The following is an 8,799-nucleotide window of genomic DNA, read 5'->3' as shown; positions in this document are numbered from 1 at the left end:
TTCATCCATTTATATATAGATAACATATTAATAAACTTAAAATTCAAACTTTTTTAAAGGCACGTACTTAAAAAGTTTATAATTTGAAAACTTTAGGTTCGGAAAGTATAGTATATGACCATTACTTTCCTATTTTAATATATAATTGTTTTTTTATATGTACTTATTTCTCTTATATTACAATATAGTTTAAACATCATATGATGTCATTTCCATGAATATTTTCATTTTTTAAAACTATATTCATAATTTTATTGCATTATAAAAAATCATAATTTTCTAACATATCCACAAATACAAATTCTTCATCGGATATTCAAACCATTATGATTTTGTTGTTTCAACCTACTATATTATTATCAAATTACAGACAAAACAACTATATTTATAAATTATAACTTATAATTTAATTAAAATTAATTTCCTTTTTCACCTGTGTTGTCCACGGGTTATAACCTAGTATAATATAAATTGTAAGCTAAAACAAACTTTAGAACATTTTGATATAACTACATTCAAGTTGATCACTATTAATACACTTGAAATATTAACCAGTAGTATTATACTTTGAAATGTTAACAAGTGAAAGTATGGTTTAAGCAACATATTTTGTTTGGCTCTGTAAATCCATATATGTTTGCAAATAAATTTTATTTCTTTGTATACCATGATTATATTAATTTAAAATAACCATGTTAACACATTATACTTTTTATAAAAGTAAATCCATACAAATCTAATTAATGATTATAATTTTTATACTTTATGTTATTATAAGTCGTTAACCTGTGGATTTCAAGGGTTATAACCGAGTAAACACAATGAAATAGCCAAACGGTGGGATGTGTTTACCAAATCAATTCATCATGACATTTAATCCTACATTAAATACACGATTTTAATCGTGCAATTAGGAGCACCCTTTCTTTACTGCGAATTTACCGCAATTAGAAAAGAACGTTATTACATGTACCCAAGTCAGAGAAAGAGGTAGAGCTATAGAGAGAGAGAGAGAGAGAGAGAGAGAGAGAGAGAGAGAGAGAGAAAGTGAGCTTTAGACCGAGAGAGACAGCGAGAGAAGAGAGATAGAGAGAGAAAGCGCCAAAAAGAACACGAACACGAGACGAAGGAGAAGAAGAACTGAAAATGGTCATGTAATTGTTGCTTTGTGCGATTGAATTTTAGATCTTTAAGGAAAAAACCAATTTACCCTTTGTTTTAATCTGCTGTTCGTGTATTTGATCCGGTTTCGGGTTCTTTTCACTCTTGCATTGTTCGAATCCAGCACAGATCTAGGGATCAGGTAAGGTTTTTGCGCTTATTTTGATGTTGTGTATAATCTTTCACTCGGTAACGATTTGTTCTTATGATTTTTAGCATATGTTTTGGTTGCCGATAGTCTGAGTCTTTGATCGCGAGCGAGTTCTATTTTATATACGATTTCAACATTTGTATGATTGTTTGCACGCTTGTTCTGTTTTTAATTTGTTTCAGGAAATTAAACCTTGTTTTAGGAAATTGTTTGATTGTACGATAAGCTTGAAATGATCAGAGTATGAAATCAATCTCATAGAATTTTTTGTATGTAGTATGTGATAGGATACGAAATGAAAATGCAAATCTGTTCTACTCTGTGTTACTTGATCTCAAAAAGTCCGATCTGCAGTTTTTAATATTCTTGTTCATAAGGATATAAGGTTAGGCTAGAAGATAAACATCCAGACTTTGATTTGTTCATGATTTTCTCATAAGAAGCTATTTTTCGTGAAGAAAGTGAAGCATCTGGTCTGGCCTTGTTAGATCTGTAACTGTAATAAAATACTACTAACATATTGTTGGTGCGATTGTATCCTTTATACTACTGCCGTACATTGTTTGATCAAATTAGCTGATTGTTTGGTATTCTCATCATGTTTTTTTGGTACAGATTAGGCAAAAAAAAAAAAGGACTGATTCCGATCAATCAGATCACTTCTTCTCCTGATGTAGTAGTTACCAACTACACGACATTCTCCTCTGCCTCCCGGTATCATCTAGTATTTCTCTTTCCTAGCCAAAGGATCTGTGGATAGTTACTAGATTCTGAGCAGATTTTGGGTTTGATTCTCATTGGGTTGTGAGAAATCAGAAAACCTTTGTTCATGTCTCGTAACCCAGTTGAAACCCAAATGGCTGTAGCAGTTTTCAACAGTCCCTTAGGAAGGGAACACCATGTGAACAACGGAATGGAATCAACTAAACCTTCAGGTAGGCGACGTGTCTTTGTTCAAACAGAAACGGGTTGCGTCTTGGGAATGGAATTAGATCGAAGCGACAACGCCCACACAGTGAAGCGAAGGTTACAAATTGCACTCAATGTTTCAGTTGAAGAAAGTTCCCTAACCTTCGGTGACATGATTCTAAAAAACGACCTCAGTGCAATTCGCAACGATTCCCCTCTTCTTCTAACAAGAAACCTAAACCTAATCCACCGAAGCTCTTCATCTCCTTGTCTTTCACCCACCAGTAAAGACATCCAACAACATAATGGAGATCGCAGTGGGCCCATTGAGATTTTAGGCTTTTCTACTCGAAACACAAAACAAGTCGTTAAAGAAATTGTAAAAGCAATGAACACCGGCGTTGACCCAATTCCAGTTCAAAGTGGACTCGGAGGTGCATACTATTTCAGAAACAGCAAAGGCGAAAGTGTAGCGATTGTGAAACCAACCGATGAGGAGCCATTTGCACCGAATAATCCGAAAGGGTTTGTGGGTCGGGCATTGGGTCAACCCGGGTTGAAACGGTCTGTTCGGGTTGGTGAAACCGGGTTTCGTGAGGTGGCGGCTTATCTTCTTGATTATGACAATTTCGCAAATGTTCCACCTACTGCGCTTGTGAAAATCACTCATTCCATTTTCAATGTTAACAATGACGTAACTGTAAATGGGAATAACGAAAACAAGATGAAGAAACAATATAGCAAGATTGCATCTTTTCAACACTTCATCCCTCATGACTTTGACGCGAGTGATTACGGAACATCGAGCTTCCCTGTGTCTGCGGTGCACCGGATTGGGATTTTGGACATACGGATTCTTAACACGGACCGGCATGCAGGGAATCTGCTCGTGAGAAAGGTTGACGGGAGATTTAGTCAAGTTGAACTCATACCCATTGACCATGGTCTTTGCTTGCCGGAAAATTTAGAAGATCCGTATTTTGAATGGATTCATTGGCCACAAGCTTCGATTCCTTTCACAGATGAAGAGCTTAATTACATTCAACAACTTAATCCATATCGTGATGCTGAGATGCTAAAATCTGAGCTTCCGATGATTAGGGAGGCTTGCTTACGTGTCTTGATTTTGTGTACCATTTTTCTCAAGGAGGCGGCGGCGTATGGGCTGACGTTGGCGGAGATTGGGGAGATGATGAGTCGGGAGTTTAGACGCGGTGAAGAGCAGCCCAGTGAGTTTGAGTTGTTGTGTCTTGAGGCACGGCGGCAGGTAGTGGCAGAGAGGGAAAAGGAGGTGGTGGCGGTGGCGGTGGCGGGTTTATCGTCTCCTAAAGTAGAGGAAGATGTATTCCAGCTTGACATCGATTTTGATGATTTAGGGTTTCCTTTTCACTTTGGGAGAAACGGAAACGGAAACGGAAACCCATTTTCTAAATTCCATGAAACGATTGAAGAAGAGGAAGAAGAATTTTCCGGCGAGGTGGTTCCGGCAAGTGTGAAGAAAAAGGCGGAAGGGAAAAAGTTGGCGGTGGTGAACACATCGTCCGGACACAGGAGTGCGTCTGAGCAGCTTCCAGCGAGTGCTACTTTTGTGAAGTTGGGGGAGATGAAGGAGGAGGAATGGGTGGTGTTTATAGAAAAGTTTCAGGAGGCAGTGTTTCCGGCGTTTGTTAACCGGAAGTCGGCGGCGAAAGGGCAGAGGCAGTTGCAGAGGCTGGGGACTTCTTGTCAGTTTTGAAAGTATATTATTATATAATATAATATAATATAATAGTATGAGCAGAGGTGAAGGTTGAATAATTTGAGAATTAAGGAGTGGATGGTAGGAATGTTATGTAAGTATTGTTGAAAGAGCGACAGTTAGGCTTTGATTTAGGATAATTTTAAGTGTTTTTTTTTTTTTTTTTTTTTTTTTTTTTTTTTTTTGCTTTCACTCTTGTGGACATGTTTCATAAATAATTTGTAGTATGAAAATGCAAAAGAGTTTGAAAAGAAAGAACTATTGTAAATATATGTGCAATCTATATATACGGTTTTGGTTGAGGTCTATTAGAGACAATCATGTTAACTCGATATAATTTTAATTTTCCATCTCATATTCTCATCTATCTAGTAATCAAATCAAGATAAAATGAGTAGTCTAGGGATAATACACAACATTTGTGTTTACCTTTCGAAAAAATGAAAATAAAATCTAAAACAAATGGCCAAAGAATTGCTAAAGAAATTTAGGAGACAGGAGACATATTCTATTGTTAACTCCTTGTTTATTATTTCGATTAGGTGTGAAACCCATTTTTTATATGGGTTTTGATTAAAAATAAATGAAGTATCAAAGGTGTAAAGATTAAGCATTTTTTAATGTAAAATTTTGAAATAAATACAAAAGAATGGATTACAGATAATTAATTTAAAAAACTTGTTTGTCCATCAAAAATCATACCAATTTGACATGTTTGTTTGGTTTTGACCTTCTAAAAAGTTCGTCATGGCGCGCCAAGACTCAAAGGCTTGTATGTGCCGCCAAGCTTTATCAAAACGCCGCCTTGACTTATATATATATATATATGTATAAAAATGAATAATAGTAGAAAATACATATAAAAATATGAATTATATATAAAATTGTCGCCTTAAGTCACGCCTTACAAACGACGTGACTCGCCAATGCTCGGAAAAGCTCGAGGCTTGACATTGCCGCCAAGTCACGCCTTACGTTATTTAGAACCTTGGTTTTGACCATGTTGTTTGTTTTAATAGACAGATTATTCAGACCATAATCGTGTATTCATCTTTTGATAGAGCGAGAGACCATAATCGTGTATTCATCTTTTGATAGAGTGAGGGTACGAATCATTGTAATCTTTAGCATTTAATATGCATTAATTGTTTTTTTAAAATAACTAAAATGATTGGTCCAGAATCAATTCTACATGCACATAATAGATAGTAAAACACACACACACACATATATATATATATATATATATATATATATATATATGTATATATATATATATATATATATATATATATATATATATATATCCCCTATTCTATTCTAATAAATAAGTACAAAATCGCCACGTGTCACTCTCCCAGCCTCCCTATATATATATATATATATATATATATATATATATATATATATATATATATATATATATATCCCCTATTCTAATAAATAAGTACAAAATCGCCACGTGTCACTCTCCCAGCCTCCCTAAATTGCGTTTTCCCGCTTCTTTTCTTCAGCTACATTTACGTAAATGCCCTTCAATTCCTATACACACAATAAATCCTAAAAAATCTGCACCAATTAAATGATTCTAAAAAACTATAATTATAATTTATAAATGACTTTTCTAATTGTTTAATATGCAAATTATATGCAGATAATATGCAAAAATCGGTAATTCAAATTTCAAATTCCTGATATCCGATAAAATATGAAAGTTTGTTTTTTGTAATTGGAAATTGATTAATTTCCAGTGATTAAATCCCAAAAAATCTGCACCAAATAAATGCATACCGAAATATATACCACTATACCATCTATACGCTTTTGTATTCACGATTCTGCTTCAGAGATTTCTTGGGAAACAATATTCTTCTTCAGTTCTTCTTCACTATACCTTCTCAGTTTTATCTGTTTTAACATAAGTTATTCAATAAATCAAGTTGCTAACATAAGTTCATCAATCCTTCCTGTCGGTACCACGATTCTGCTTCTGAGACTACTTTGCAAAAGTTAATCTTCTCATAATCTCGCCATATAATTCAATACTACATTCATTCACTGTTTCCTACACCTCTCTGCATCCAATCTTAGATTATACATTTCAGATCTGTTTAACTCGATCGTTTTCATTCAATCGTTGTTAATAAGGTTTAAGGTTAGTTTTCTTTAATCTGTAATCTATCCTCCTATACGACTTCTCTATATCTCTCTTTTTTTATAACATCTTTTGGGTTTTCTTTACTCTCCATTCTCCTGTTTCTTTTCTTTATTAAATTGGATGCATATTGGATTTACCTTTTCGTATGTCTATTTAACATATGGATGAAAGTACTGTTCGATGTATTCATCTTCCTCTTTCATCCATTGCTGTTTTAATCGATGTGTATGTATATGTATCTTTTACTAATAATTTAAAGTATAATGTTATAATAAACTAATCAATTAAACTATATATTCCCTTTAATTATTTCAATGTTACTGTAAGCTTCAATTCACTAAAACTATGATTTTAGTTCAAGTTATTATAAATATGTTACTGTAAATTAAGAATTCACACAAATATACTTTAGATTTATCAATTCAAGTTATTAAGTACCAAGAAACATTCTTTTGTTATTATTATTATCAATTATTATTTTTATATTTATCTTTTACCAAATACTTTTATGTTTAACATAACCAAAAGTTCAAATATAGTGTAAAGACATCATGACATAACAAAAAAATAGATTTTGTTTGGTGCATATTTTAAGCTTATTTAAGTATTTTCTCTTTCAAGTTCATTCATTAAATGTATAAATACATAAAAGGGAACTCTTGAAGATTGAATGTAAATATGTTGGTTTATATATTTATTAACAATTAACACCATGATTTTATTAAAGAAGTGTTAATGGATCAATATATTCAATAATTGTTATTTAAAAAAAACACATCAAAGAATTCAATGTTCATACTAACAACAAAGGTATGCCAAAAAACTTAATTTATTCAAAAATAGAATGCTAGATACATATTATTTTCAAATTTGTAACAACTGTCGGGGACCAAAGATGCAAATCAGTTTATTAATTGAGGAATGTTCCCTTTAATGGTTAAAAAAATAGAAGTACATATATTTAAAAATTTAAATTTCTAAATAACTTTTTTAATTGTTTAATATATAAATTGACTGACCTCTCTTTGAGGTGGCTCACCACTGAAAAAGGTCATGACAACTCCAGTAAGTGAGATAGTAATGAAAGCTCAACAAGACCTATTCCAGCCCACAAAAGCCATCCTTTTTGAAAATCAAAAGGATTCCCCCAATCTGGAAAATTAATTTTATGAAATGTCAATAAGTTTGTAACAAAAAAAAAACAGTATGTTTTCAGTTATGACTTATGACTTATGACTGATAAAGTGATAATTAATTAATTACCATAGCTATACAAGTCTTTTTGTCCACTTCTGTTGGTGACACTATAAAGTGTTGCAAGTAAAACAGCTATTGTGAAACTGAAAAACATAAACAAACAAGACAACTTAATCTATTAATAAGAAGTTAATTCAGCAATGTAATAGTAAAATAAAATTAAAAAGTCATACGCCTGAGCAAAAAAGAGTATTTATGTCTTCTCATCAACACTTCATTCTCCAATTTGAATACCAAGATATGGAAGAGCTGCAGCCTCTATAATCCCTGGAAAAACAAAACTGCATAAAGGAATACAATCAAATCATGTAAAATCTAATCAAAAGGGAAGAAGATCATATAATATACAATTTTACACTCAAAAGCTTCCCTTACACTAAAAAATCTGCATAAGATCTTGTCAAAGGTATTGCTTCAATTATCAATCAAAATTACACACATATTAGAAACACAAATAATCAGCCATATTAGCAGAAATCCTTCACCTTTATTCAACCAAAACAAACAACCAAACTATCTCTCCTGTCTCTTTTGTTTTTCTGCTTCGTGAACTGCCAAGCAACAACCCACAAGTTGTTATTTTTTTTTTGTGTAAAATTGAGGAGGCAGGAGCCTCTTTGCTGTTGATTGAAGCAAGCCAAACACCATCGTAGATGGCTATTCCCGGTGAACAATAGAGGCACACCCTCTTTCTCCGTCACTTTTAGTCTATAAAACCTCCACCGGAGGTGGAGATTTCCAGCCAAACCACGAGGCAACATTTCTTCTCCTTCGCACCACACTAACATGAGTAGAAGAAGAGCAGCCTCACTATTTCATCCTTAACCCTTCTGTTTGCTACTGCTGACGAAGAGAGCAACCACAATGAGGTCGCAGTATTTTGACTTCTCCCTATTTGCGATAGATTACCACCACTGACCCACTTTCTACCTTCAATCGTATTTCTTCTTCTCGGACCAACTGAGGACCGAAGACCTTCCCCCCCCCGCTCTCTCTCTCTCTCTCTCTCTCTCTCTCTCTCTCTCTCTCTCTCTCTCTCTCTCTCTCGACGCCCATCTTCCCCCCATCCTCATTCGCATCTTACTGCAAGAGCAGAAAAGAAGTAGGCTCGCTGCTTCTTCCCTTTTCTGCGGACCAGTCGAACATTGGAGGTGCTCACCTCCTCAAACCTTCACTTACCAAGAATCGATAGTAGCTTCCTGCTTCGTTCTTCTTCTTCCTTCGGTCCAACGAAACCCCAAAGATCCTCCCCCGGCTTCTTTTCCCGATCGAACGCCATCGGAGCCCTTTCTTCGATCGGTTGTTTCTTTTTCTCAAATTGAAGAAAACGGAGACCTGACCCCTTTTTCCCCAATTTCAATTGTTGGTCTAATCGACCAATTCAGCCCCTCCACTTTATGAATTTGACCAAAACAGTCCCCTATG

At 34.2% G+C, this 8,799-nt stretch overlaps 1 pseudogene across 1 annotated transcript; it reads left to right on the top strand.

The window, feature by feature from the left end:
- The first annotated feature begins 922 nt into the window (after window positions 1-922).
- Window positions 923-4,267, top strand: LOC145167296 (phosphatidylinositol 4-kinase gamma 7 pseudogene; annotated as a pseudogene). Its single transcript, XR_013741035.1, has 2 exons — window positions 923-1,303; window positions 1,928-4,267. The product of XR_013741035.1 is annotated as a phosphatidylinositol 4-kinase gamma 7 pseudogene (transcript).
- Window positions 4,268-8,799: the final 4,532 nt, after the last annotated feature.

This window comes from Lactuca virosa, chromosome 3 (assembly GCF_052849685.1).
Source record: "Lactuca virosa cultivar CGN04683 chromosome 3, Lactuca_virosa_CGN04683_v6, whole genome shotgun sequence".
NCBI classification, from domain to species: domain Eukaryota; kingdom Viridiplantae; phylum Streptophyta; class Magnoliopsida; order Asterales; family Asteraceae; genus Lactuca; species Lactuca virosa.
This window is presented reverse-complemented; position numbering and strand designations above follow the sequence as displayed.